The 14,360-nt window shown below is 28.3% G+C and overlaps 1 long non-coding RNA gene across 1 annotated transcript; it reads right to left on the reverse strand.

The window, feature by feature from the left end:
• Positions 1-1,308: 1,308 nt before the first annotated feature.
• On the reverse strand, positions 1,309-2,309 carry LOC130507897 (uncharacterized). The gene is made up of 2 exons (XR_008942528.1): positions 2,129-2,309; positions 1,309-1,618 (listed from the first exon to the last, which is right to left on the reverse strand). It is a non-coding gene; the product is annotated as an uncharacterized LOC130507897 (long non-coding RNA).
• Between the last annotated feature and the right edge of the window lie 12,051 nt (positions 2,310-14,360).

Here is a 14,360-nt window from a genome sequence, read left to right on the forward strand (position 1 = left end):
AATTTCTCCGTTTTAAATCTTGATGAAGCAACTACTAAGAGACTTGCATTTTGTTATGTGCGTTCTGTACCTTGGTATTGAAACTTCGATTGACATAATTTAACAACACACAGTACATTTATCTTGGTATCCTCTCTGCTTGGTTCACTTATTGATGAACCTCTCTGCACAAACAGATGTTTCATTACTAATCAGAGAGAGAGAGTAGTGTCGGACTAACCTTTTATAATATCCCAGTTCAAAATTTAAAATTGTGCTCTTGTACCAATTTTATCAAGATCACAAAATAGTATTAAAACAACTTATTTTTCCATTAAAAAAAATCAAAGTCCATAGTTTTATATATTTAAAAAATAGTGACATTAAGAATATTTATTGTTGAAAATATAGATTTTCTTACAAAATCACCCATTAGACTTATATAATCAAGTCTTACAACTATTTTCATTTCTATTGATAACATAACCAACTCATTTAATATTTTTTGTGATATGATAGACCGCAAATAGTTTTTACCAACTCCAACTTCGAAATATTTATTCAGCTGTGGTGATCGTCACCGGAATGGTCAACAATATGCATTTAAATTCCATGTTTTGAAAAGAATCTTTTGTTTCTTTCAAAAAATCAAGCACTTCAATATGTTTTCGAATTTTTTGGGTATTAGTTTCCGAAGAATTTTTACTTCCATAAAAAACATCATTATTTATGTCTAAATGAATACCGCTCCTTAAAGAATGTTCCAAATTCAAGCATGATGCGCTTAATGTATCCTCATTTGTGACCTTTTTAAAAACAAACAAAAATCTAAAAAAAATATTCACATCTTTGGAATTGTTCAAATATAGATTTAAGGGAAACTAGAACTTGATTTATGAGTGTGCTGAGGTAATTAATCTTAAAGATCTCTCTAGATAAATTATTTGTTTATAGATACTAATAGAAAAATAAATTCAAAAAATATGCCCATTGATTTGGATGCCCTAATCCATGGCTTTGGTGCCTTGCCCTCTGGGCCGACCCTAAGAGATATGTTGATTCACTTACTAAAGTAGAGTAAAATATATTACAGTTGTTGTAAAATCTTCTTAGTCCAGAGGTTTGTGTGGCAATAGTTGTTGGGAGAGGTTATGGGTTTGAATCTTATGTGATGCATCTTTCTTTTTAGGTGTTAGGATTGCTTGATAAATTGGTAGACACCACGATAATGAGTTTATCTAGTCTTGTTGTTCAAGTTCTAGATTCATTAATAGATTCATGAACAATTTGTTGTGTGGCTGTTACAAAAAAAAAGTAGGACTTATATCAGCTGTCCTAACGGCACGTCCAACTCCAGCAAATCTAGTGCTAAACAACGAAACATCATCTTCTTCTTCACCATCTGCCTTTATCTTCAGGTGGTGATGAAACAGAAACCGTTGCTGTTTCTCCATAATTGTAAATCTTCTCCATGTCCTACTCCTTTCCTGAAGAAATCCACACAGTACTTCTCTTCCCCTTCTTAATCCGAAAGCTCTACCCCCTTACAAGCATCTCATATAACTGAGCCTTCTTCTTCGAGGCAGCGTATCTAACTGCTCCCTATTTAACTGCTTTAAGCTCCAGATTGTTCTTTTCACTGTTCCCACACTCAAAATCAACTAATGAATACAGAACAAGTCTTATACTTAGTCCTACAACATGCCCTGAATCCCAAGTTTCAAAACTTTTTCGCTTAATTATCTACATCCAAACTTAACCTATTATTTCAGCTAATCGACACCAATACATAACTTGAATAAATCATGTCGGCCTTTTCCTCAGTAGTGTGGCTCATACAAACTTAACCCCGCATTATACTCTCGCTAGAAGAGCTTGTTGACGTCACCTCCCAAAGAAAAGCTATAACTAATATTGTTTTATTTATTACGTTGATATACATTACTGCTGAATCTTTGATAAATCACCAAATTTTGACCCCTTTTTACGAAAAATAGATCCCACATTTTCATTAAAACGACCTTTTCTCCTTTATGTTTGTAACACAAACTACCTTTTCTCATTTCTTTCTTTTATCATGTTATACAATATACTATATTCAAATTAAATATATGAAAAATTAAGAAAGAAAGAGAGAAAAAATATTTACCATAACAAACCAAAGCAACTCCAAAAGCATACATCCAGAACTGGTCCTAATTTTTTGAGGCTGCAAGCTTAACTTGTAAAAGGTAGAGAAAAGACACTTGTAGAATATGTTAAAGAGAATATGTTAGATCCCCTGCCAAGCAAATGGACCGGTAACTAGGCACATATATTCACTAGCTAGGCTGTGGAAAAAAAAACAAACGGCTTAAATTTAAAAAGAAGAAAAAAGAGGGAAAAGATACTTGTAGAACAAAAAAAAGATCTGTTAGTTGGAACTGACAACAAATATAGGATTGTTAGTTGGAAAATGACAAAGAATCTTTGTTTTTGTCTGCACCATTTGCGAAGAAACTGACAAAACACTAGCTAGCTTTAGAGTTTTAGTCATATATATACTATTTTAACTGATTTGTGAGAAAAACATTTAAAGTTGCTATATGTTACAAACCTTTTTGTTCACATCTTATAAGTCAAAACCATCATGTAAAACTATAAGCTAATGAAAGTATATTGTCTAGGCCAAGCCAAAGAAGCCACTGCTTCCAGCCGCTTAAATATAAGAATAATTTCGGCCACAAATTTTCAAATGTTTCCTTTGGTCTAGTGGTAAAAAGTAAGGGGTACGGACTTTCTCTGCTCCCAACCAAGGTTCAAAACCCCTCAGATAGCAGCCAATTTTAAAATTTTGCTTCTAGTCTAATATTTTGTAGGACCGGCTCTGCTTACAAGTCATGTAACTTGTACATATGTATAAAAGCGATGCTAATTAACTTGTATGTCGTGTATAATATTAGTAACTCGGTAGTGTATAATATATAGTTACTAACTTGTACGTCGTGTAAAATTATAGGCTGAATTAAAAGTACATCTAGCTACTGTATTGAATTAATATTGATCCCCTTATAATCAGATGGATGCTGTATTAATCTATTTATAAAATTATGATAATCATCGAAAACAATTATTGGAAGGTCATTTAATCAACCACATATCTACTAAGTTTAAGTAACTCCTAAAACTATCGAGTATTAACGTTACGTTTCAGTATACTATAAAACGTGTTTTATGACTTCTTCGCAAAATTGATTGAGGTTATTAATTGTGGGGGTTTGGAGACGGAAGATGGAAACAACAATAATGGATGCGATCGAGCATTTTGGTTCCCGAAGAAGATTTGGATACGCACCGTTTGCATTCCCGTTGCATGACTATGTGGTTTTACTATTTTTCTTCTATAACAGAGGAATTCCATAATAGAGATGTGATTTATTCTAACATATTTTTCTAAAATAGAAATTTTCAAATATAGAGCAAAACATAGAATAATGTTATTTCTTCATCTATAAATAGAAGAAAATATAGCAATCTCTATTTTAGAAGAAGAAATAGAATAAGATTTGAGTAGTTTCTGTTCTAAATGCTATTATAAAAATATATATAGAAGAGGGTTGGAGATGCTCTTAGCTCTACGGAAAATATAATTAATACGCTTTCTTTTTTTGTTGGTAAAATACTTGCACGTTTTTTTGATCAAAAGTACAATATTAGTTTATCACAAATATGCAACATTTTTGCGGAATGTAAAACATAGACAACCATAATAATTAATATAGCAAAAAAAACATACGGACAATTAAACTCTACTGTCATACAAAAATCTCAATAATACTCTCTATGTTCCATAATACTCCTTACGTTTCTATATAAATGTCACTTTGAAAATTTTCACACATATTAAAAAGTGATAGACATATATGTAAGTTGTTATTAATTACACATATTTGACCAATAGTATTTGAGATAAATAAAATTATTTATAAAATCAATGTATTTTACAATTAATTTTCAGCTAAAAGTAAATATATTTTGCATTGGAATTGTAAAGTGATGTTTTTGTGTATCAAAAAAAGTTAGAATGACACTTATCATAAAACAGAAGGAGTATAAGATGTTTTACTTTTATGTACAAGAATTGAGAAACTTACTTTTTAGAGGACAATATCATTAAATAATATAAATTATCCAATTATAAATAATATATTCCCTCCATTTCATATTGGCTTTAATTGGTAACCATGAAAATGAAAAAAATGAACAGAAAAAAGTTGAACAAACTTTCATTTAAAGAATTGAATTGAAAAAAATAATTGAACCTTGAGGAACAGATGTTCCTTATCAATTTTACAAGGGGAAAATACTTCTTCGTTAATTCATCTTTTTATAAAGAACATAGAGGAATGTGGTGGGATCCATACATAATAATTTGACAAAAAAATCAACATAACTGGTATTAATTTTGAGGAACAACAAATTCATCATAATTTTTTTCATAAAAGATAGTCACCAGTTGAAGCCATTAAGTGTAAAATTTTTCGTTGCAAAATAATTGTCGTTTTAGTATTTTAATGCATAATTTATTAATTTTAATCTCATGTTTATTTTTCTATTGATTGAAATATAGGTAGGTATATGGGTAATAATGTTTTATATTGAAAATATAAAAAAAAAAATTTCTTAAAACAACACTTAATATGAAACATAGAGAGTACTAAACTGCTATTGGTTAACCAATTTTCAATAAATTTAAAGTATCTTAAAATATTAAAACATTATATTTTGAAGCATCAAAAGTTTCTCTAAAACATCTTAAATCTCATTATAGACACAACTATAATACTCCCTCTATTTTATACTAAGTGTCGTTGTAGAAAAAAAAAATTTTGTTGCAAAATAAGTGTTATTTTAACATTTTAATACAAAATTTATTGACTTTATTCTCTATATTACCTTTTTATTGGTTGAAGTATATGTGTAATGATGTTTTCATATAGAAAATATGTAAAATTAAATGATTTTTTTTTTAATTTGTGTGCATAAGTCTAAAATATCATTTTTTGTCAAAAGCTACTTTTTTTTTTGTCAATAACTGTCTTATCTAAAAAATCAGAAATGTTGTTTTGAGTACCTGATACATGAATGGTCTAAAATGACATTTAAAATGAAATAAACAGAATAGTTAATATAGCGAAAAACCATACCGACAATTAATAACATGATGATGTAATGAGATTGTGATTATGAACTGATTTAGTCGTTTGATTTGAAGAATTCGACACAGCATGTTACACCGTTTCACATTCACATTAGTTCCCACATTCCATCGATCAATCAATCACTTCTTGAATTGATATAACTCATGAAAGATAAAGAAATGCGCATGATAATTTAAAACTGAAAGAAGGCCTCTAAGCATTTGATATTTAACAATACATGGGCATGATTGTCTAATCAAGTATCCACGTAAATGTAACAATCATTAGCGCTTAGAAAGTACTATATCAACAATCATTAGCTCTTAGAAAGTATTACATCCGCTTCAGAAAATAATATTTTCTAGAGTTTTCGCATTTATTAAGAATATAATAAATATTTACAGTTTAATTTACTATTTATTTTTCTATACACTTTCCAATAAATTTTCACAAATAAAATTTAATTAATTTAAATATTCATAATTAATATTTATCAAAAGTATACAAAATATCTTAAAAATATAAAAAATCTATCTTTGTGAAATAAAAATAAAATCTAGAAAAATTTACTTTCAGAAACAGAAGGAGAAATGTTTTTCAAAAGTAAACAAAACAACCTAACCTTCGTACATAGATAATTTTTTCGGCCTAGATGCATTCTAAAATAAATAATATATATATATATATATATATATATATATATATATACACGTTATACTTATATGTAAGGTACTCCAAGGCCATTTCACATTGTTAACTCGAATGTTATATTTTCAGTTTTCATAAACTTGACTAACTAACCAGAAAATTTCAGTTTTCTATAAATTTGGATATTCTCTCTATTTCATGAAAAGTGTCATTTTCACATAAATCAGAAAATAACTGAAATACATTTATGTTTTTAAAAATTACATCTATATAACTAATTGTGTTTGAAATATAATTTTTATACAAGATCAATGCATTTTATAATTAATACTATACTTAACTATGTATAAAATGCACTAAAACTCTAAAGTGGCATTATTTGTTTAATAAAATAATATGAAAAATGACAATTTTTATGAAACATAGACAGCAACTAAAAGGAAATCAATACATAGTATTTTCTCCGTTTCTAAATAAATGTCGATTTGAGATTTTTCATCCAGATTAAAAAAATAACGGAAATATATAGTATTTTAGATAAATAAAATTATTTGTAAAATTAATGCAGTTTGCAATTAATTTTCAGCTAAAACTAAATAACTCTTTCTGTTTCGAATTACTTGTCGTTTTAGAGTAGAATTTTCGTTTTAAAAGTGTTATTTCGGTTTTCAATGCAAAATTTATTGAAAATATTATCTACTCTATTTTTCTATTGGTTGATATATGGTTAGGTGTATTGGTAATAGTATTTTTATTTTGAAAATATGTAAAATTAAATGTTTTCTTAATCTATGTGCATAAACCTAGAACGACAAGTAATATAAAACGGATGGAGTATAATTTGCATTGGAATTGTAAAGTGATATTTTTGTTTAACAAAAAATGGTTAAAATGACACTTATTATAAAACAGATGAAATATTTAATTGATCAGTTGAAACTCATACACTATTTAATTGTAGCAAAGTTTTACGATTATCAATGCGTCTCGTGAAAATGATTTATATAGTTGAAACTTAAAATATATACCCTATGAGAAATTGCCAAATGAATTTAGTTTTTCTTTTCTTATGAAAAACATAATTTTACTCTACCCGTGCGGAAACCTAAAAGGAGGGACTCGGATAATGAGTTTCATATTTGGACACCACTAGCCAACATTGTGGAACACCTAAGGAAAGCTTAAGTTGCCTCATTGATAAGTAAGTGTTGCTACTTTCTAATATATGGGCGCACATTCTTTTTCTTTTTGCGTTTATACTAAAAAATACTATCTTTGTTTTATAAGTGTCATTTTAGTTTTTAAATCTTGTTTTATTATAAAATATTGTTTTATATTTTCAAAATAAATATTACATATTTTTCCAGTTTTTATCTTAGTTCATTAATTAGCAAAATCAAACAACATAATATTTCAAATATAGATAAAACAAAAAGTTTAATCATTTTTTTAATTTGTGTATAAAAACTTTAAACAATACTTATAACGAAACAGAGTGAAGAACACATAGGGCTTAATCAATTGGTTAATGATTTGCAAATACATCCGCATAACTTCCCTTCACCACTTTGAGATTCAGTTGGGTGACTTATTTTGGGTCCCCATTGGTCCTCGATATCCATTAATGAGACATTATCTCTCTCCTCTCTTTTTCTCTTCTTAATTTGTATGCAGTCTATTTCTTTTCTTTTTTTGGTCAAATAATGCAGTCTATTTCAAGTACAAATTCTTAATTATTATCAGCAAAGTTATATTCTTAATCATGATTATGCATGTACAAGATCTGATCCACTGCATGATCAAGATTGTTATTGATTGATATACATCTTCTTGTTATTAGCTATTTAATTAATTTGTAGATTTCTAAAAAAATGTAGTATGTTAATCGGAAGTGCAAATTTTGTTTTACGTCTAAAATATTTAAGCACCAGTTGATTTTAACATTCTTATATATTTTGTAATGGAGTTTAGATGTCCATTGAAATTAAAAAAATAAGTTTTATACAGCTGAAAATCGATATTAAACCACAAAATCCATAAATATATATTTACCATTTAAGACGTTTGTAAATGAACAAATGATAGGATATAAATGTATGCTTTTGTTAAGTGATTATTTTTTTGTCAAAATTTAGACGTTTATGCTGTTAATGACCAAACTGTAGAACATTAGTTTTTTTCTACCTAAAGGAATAATTAAACATATTTACTAAAAAGAACTACAATTCTACTACTCCAGTCGATAATCAAGTCTAACAAAATTGTTCTAATGGTTATTATATGTTGTATCCAAAAATCTAATGTTTAATGCTCTGCTCATAGGGCTGGGCATTTTATATGTTATATTTGATTCGATTCGTTATTCGTTGCTATTCGATCCGAAAATTCCGGATATCCGTGAACTTTTGAATCAAAGCAAATACTAAAATTCAATATCCGTTAAAATTGAAGCAAATCACAAATATTAAAATGTTTGGAAGCGACTATCCGATTCGATCCGTCAATATATAAATACATATATATTTGATTATATTTAAAGTTTTAAATATATAAAATTATATAATTATTATTCTAACATATGATTTGACAGAATATATTCACATTATTACTTATATAAAAGTATTACATAAAAGAAAGAGAAAACATTTATGACAATTATATTTTTTTCTTAAATTTTGTATTATTATAATTGTTAACTAAGTTTAAATAATTTACAAAATATGTAGATTCACTACTTCTTTCAATTTTTATATTTTATATCATGCAAAATAATATTTTACAAAACAAATTTGTATCAAATTTTTTAAGATAATTTGTATTAATAAAAACAAATGAGATATCTGTAAATATTCGCGAATATCCGCAAATATCTATTTATTTTCCGGATATCCGTTTTTTCGAATATCCGTATTTTTCTGAAGTAAAGCAAATCGAAAAATTAGATATCCGTAACATTCGAAATAAATCACAAATACCTTAAAAAACCCAAATATCTAATCCGTGCCGAAGGCTATCTGCTCATACAGTGGTAGGTCCAAACAAAGAGTTCTTTTTTTGTAACTGACCAAACAAAGAGTTCTGCAATATCATTATGGAATTTTTGGCTAATATTAAGGATATTTATGACAGTGAAAGAATAATCGATTCTCAGTGCTCTTTGATTTTGGTCTTCCATTTGGCAAATGGCAGATTTGACCGTATCCAAAACCTCCACTTTCTTGGTTCTTACATCTCACGTTTGAGTCACATGAAACTCGGGGGAAGCTAAAGCCCATCATCATGAGAAAATGAAACAAAAACAACGTAAAGCTGAAGAGAAAAATAATAAAGCACTCATTGGTCTAGAGCTTGCTAATATGTGGTAGCGACTTAATTTAGTGAATAAGTGAATGATTTGGAACTTGCGAGGAGGAAGTACTGGTACATACAAATAATTATCTTTGTATCAGCATTTGACATACATAAGATTTCAAAAAAAACGTAAAATTTTTAATTTATAAAATAGACCAAATTTAAGAAAGTTGACCATACATATGAATATTACAAAAGGTACGTAATATTACATTTGATAAAATAGATAAACCGCCATGCATGTCCAATCCCAGTAGAGATTAGATTATGTCCAATATATTTTGCTACATTTTTTCTAAATAAAATATTTTATTATAGAATCGAATTTGATCTAATCTATTTCTTTAAATAGTAGTCTCCAAACATAAAATAAAATATAAAACAATTTATATCTTATTCTATAAATAGAAAAATAGAAATTCCTATTTATAAAAAAAACTTGAATTGAATTGGAATAAATTTATCTCTAATACATCGTTTATTTCAAATTACTAAAGTTAGGCAACAAGTCTAAATAGTCAAACAGATGTTCAGGCAGGTTTGCATTTTTATAGTTTGCATCAGTATTGTTGGTTAGTTGCCACGTATATCAAATAGTAGATCAGTATGTATACCCTCTCTGACAAACAAAAATACCTTCTGATCAGAGTAGTATCAAAAGGGTGTATATATAGATAAAAGAAAGCATAGACGTATTTAACTGTTAAATATTTGTAGATAAAGTGTTAAATCTTTAATCATGCATGAATACGACATTATTCGTTCACACGACGAACATGTGTTTTGAATATAAACAATTTCAGTGGATTCTGATCATGTACGAATTAGTACAATTATTTGAAAACTTAAATTAAAAAAAAAAGACGCAGTGAAATTTCAAATTATTCAAACAAGTTTCCGGAAGATGTGTTATATCTAGCTTTATGGGTTGCTTGAATATCAATATTGGAATATTGGGTTTTATTTGCATGAGGAATCCGCATTCGTTAGCCAAAGTAATTATAATAAATTGAGAATCTGAATTTACCTTTTCAGAAAAAAAAGAAAAGAGAAATTATTCTGTCCAATGCATTACAAAACATTTTAGTATTTTATATGATATATTACTATACACACTTTTTAATGATAACCACTTATAGAAATGGCATAATTTAAGATCTTCCGCAACTATGGCGTAAAGAATTTTGATGATAAGGAGAAAGAAAACCATACATTTATCATTACGGAAACATATTATATCTTATAATATTCGAGCTAATCAATTTACCATGTCAAGTCAGTTTTCGTTGAATTGAAAAAGTCAACTTCATTTAAATGTCTTTTATCTAACAAATACTAGAATCAACTTTAGTCTCTTCACTTTCTAATACCCTTTCCATCGACCATTTTCTTTTCCTTTTCTATTTATTCTTTAGAAAAACCAGGATAACATAATGTGTACCACCTTTTGTTCCACATGGATTTAGATAAATTTCTCCTGTAATCATAAAATATACAACATTACATTCCATAAATTTTCTGATCTAAGATGAACACTAAAATTTCACAGAACTTAAAAGTCGATCCATCTTCACAAATCACACACGCAGTTCACTAGTTTTGTTCGGTTTAACGTATTGCATTCATCATGAGAATACAATATTTTATTCCTCATTATTTTATATTCAAAAGTATATAGATATTGGTGTAGCAAATGTTGTTTTCGAATTTTCTATCTCAAAATAGGCATTTACTTTCTAGCAGCCTTTTTTGGTGCGTGGATCGGTTTCGTTCTCATTTCTAAAATATTTTTTGAAGTATTTTTTCTGAACTTATTCTCCTTACAACAAATGTCGTGTGATAAAATCGTTTACTCTTTGACTCTAACAAGAAAAAGATTCAAATACTCTGAAGCTAGACCAAAATAAGCAATCGAGCTGTCAAGCATTCTTTTTATGATCGAAACAATTTCTTCTTCTTTTTTTTGACAAAGAAAGCTCAGATGAACAACACAAATGGTTCCATTAAAATTACAAGAGAACTCGTGAATCCTTTTCCTTTTCTCGGTTCCAACCTTCCAGTGTACATTTCTTTTTAAAATTGTGGTAACCGGAATGCAGGATTATTTCTGAGTAGGGTTTTTTTTTGTTCACTTCTCTGTGCAGGTAAAATGTTATATTAATCATCTATAAACTCTATACCATAAATCTATAGTGTTTTCGATTATCTTTGCTCTTTTCAGTTTTTTGAACTTTTAAAAACAGTCAAAGTTTTGTGAGTTTTTCTTGTGTTCACGTTCTGAATTGAAACAGTAGATTCATCAACTAATAATATTTAGTTATTTTAAATTTAATTTAAAAGAAAACAAAATAATAAAAATTTGTCAAATTATATTATGTTTTAAAATAAATAAAAAATAGTAATTACCAAAAAAAAATTATATTGTTAATGTCATCACCAAAACTCTAATCATAAATCCTAATATATCGGATAAATCATAAATCATAACCATTAAAAATTAAATTTAAATCATACTAAACTCTAAATCTTTAATCCAAAACTCTTAGATAAATTTTTATCCAAGAGTTCAGGATTTACTCAAACAATTAGGGTTTAGTGTTTATAATTTATGGTTTAAGGTTTAGTATTTCGCTAATGGCGTTAATAATATTTCTTTTTTTTTGCAATTTTTTTTGTTTTTATTTAATATATAATATAATTAGACTAATTCTTATTATTTTGGTTTTTAAGATATTGAATCTGAAATACCTAAATACTATTGGTTTATTGGTTTATGAACCTACAATACACCATAGGAGTGAATCCAATAAAAACTCAAGTTTTTGTTAGATACTTATGCATGAACTTGGCTATACCAAAATATAAGAAACTAATCGGACCACGTGAATATGAAGGCCTAACATAGAAGCTGCTTTGAAGGCAGTGTGGACACCCTTCATCATTGTCCCCAAGGACCACTTTACCTCTTGGCTTTATCTGCTAAGATCCACCACCAAGATTCTCTCTTTGCCTTTTCTGTTTGTGTGATTTTCTTTACATTTAAATGGTTTCTTATCCTTAGTTAATGTGAGATATACCAAAAACGACATTAGAAAATCTTATATGTTGTTTTTTAAATATGTTATTAAACTGTATTATGATTTGTTTTTATTCCGACCTCAAGAATACAACTCTATATGCATGGTCAAAAGGAAACATTGCTAATTTGATTACTCCAGTTAGTAAATTACTTACTTTTTCTTCTTGTTGCTAGTATTTTAAAAGGTTGAAATCTAAAACAAGTCATAACAAAACTGAGCACGTTGTAGGACAGTTATCACGAGAAATAGTCACTATGGTTTTGACACTTACATACAATCTCTAACTACATAATACTATTATGGCATAATCTACAATTTTGAGAATCTAATAACGTATTGCTATGGCTGATGACCTCAATATTTGTATAGGCAAAGCCAGGAAAGTGTCAAGTACAAATAATGAATTAGATTCTGAATCCAGCCCAAAAATTATATGTTATGCCTATGTTGAGTATTATATGATGAGTGCCTGGTTAGTCCAAGTCTTCTAAGTAGAACCAAAAAAAATATTAGTTCTAAAATAAACTAAAAAATAGTAAATTTAACAAAACCCCTACAGTCAAAATGCAAAAGATTCATATGGGCAATGACATGCATGAAGATTACAGTATTTACAATAGATTGTTCTAAATTGGTAAATATGGTGTCTATGCCAACAGAGTAGTAGGCTTTCTCTAGAATTGTAGAAAAAGAAAAAAAAAAGGATTTCTACCTCATCTCATTTTCCAGTATATTCCAAGATGAAGATTAATACAGAAAAATTAGCACGCAGTGTGCGAAATCCTCATTTGGCAAGGATATATGTTGGGTTTGAATCTCTAAACCAGTTTAGTTTCATATAGAATAGATGTTTGTTGGCAAAAAAAAGAGAGTTCTGATTCATATACATGGTAGGACTCGTGCAATAGATGGATCCTAGCTAGAAGCATATGCAATAAAAGGTTACCACATAATTACATGTTCGAACAAAATAAACAAGTAGTTGAAGTTAATATATGGCATATTAGTTGAGGGATATTGATTTCTACATTAGGCTAATCAAATATCCATATGATAAATACATCTCATCCACATGGTTTCACCTCTTTTTTCTATATTATGGAGAAGTTCTGAGGCTTCCGTCTGTAATATTGGAGGAGTACTAACCATTGCATATTAAGTTATTACCTCTTCAAAACTTACGCCAACTCGTGACATTGAAGTTCACTTTGTGGAAGACCCTGAGTATGTACATTAGGTGAGTTATAAATACTGGGTGATATAAACAAATTACAATTTAATGTGGTCCAAAAGATTATATAAAGGTCAAAAGATGATTGCAAAATAATGTTTTAATTGAACCTCTCTTATATATGAACATTTTAAAAAGAAAAATAAAGGAACATACAGAAAAAGGTGGAACAAGAGAGTGAAAGCAATACGTTTAGCCTAGCTTATAAAACACACGTGACAAAAACCGCAAAATTCAGACAGACCATGCATGAAACCGGACCGTGTATGTTCGACCCGCTTCTAAAGCTGTCATTTGGATCGTAGCTAGCCCTATACTTGACTACAATTATACGTGATTGGAAGAGGCTGTAGAGGCTGTTGCTCAAAAAAAAAAAGAGGCTGTAGAAGCAATGGACATCAACTTTTATTTATATATTTTTTTATAGTCTCTTTTGAAACAATCATGATTAAGTTTTTAAAATTGAATCTAAAACCAAAACATTATAAAAGAAAATATATTAGCTATAGAATCAGTTTCTCTAAATTTTTTGTTCAGGGCTTTAAAAAAATCTACAGCAAAAAAAAAAAATTAAGCCACAACTGATTAAAGAAAGTATAAATTTTAGAGCAAAAATTACAGAACCACAGCTTCAACTAATCAAATCAGAGTCAATTTTCATAATCACATGGGATGAATCACGATAGGAGAATAATCTCGGTATATTAACCTATATATGGATGCTACATTACTCTAATTATGGCTACAATGATTTATCATAATAAGCCAGTACGACTACGAGACCAAAACGAAAACGTAAAGGATTTGAATCAGATTTCTCGACTTGTCTAGTAACGAAAAAATTATATGCTTATAAAATCCCAACTTGTCTAGTATAACGAACAAGTTTGT

Source organism: Raphanus sativus, chromosome 2 (assembly GCF_000801105.2).
Source record: "Raphanus sativus cultivar WK10039 chromosome 2, ASM80110v3, whole genome shotgun sequence".
In the NCBI taxonomy this organism is placed as follows: Eukaryota; Viridiplantae; Streptophyta; class Magnoliopsida; order Brassicales; family Brassicaceae; genus Raphanus; species Raphanus sativus.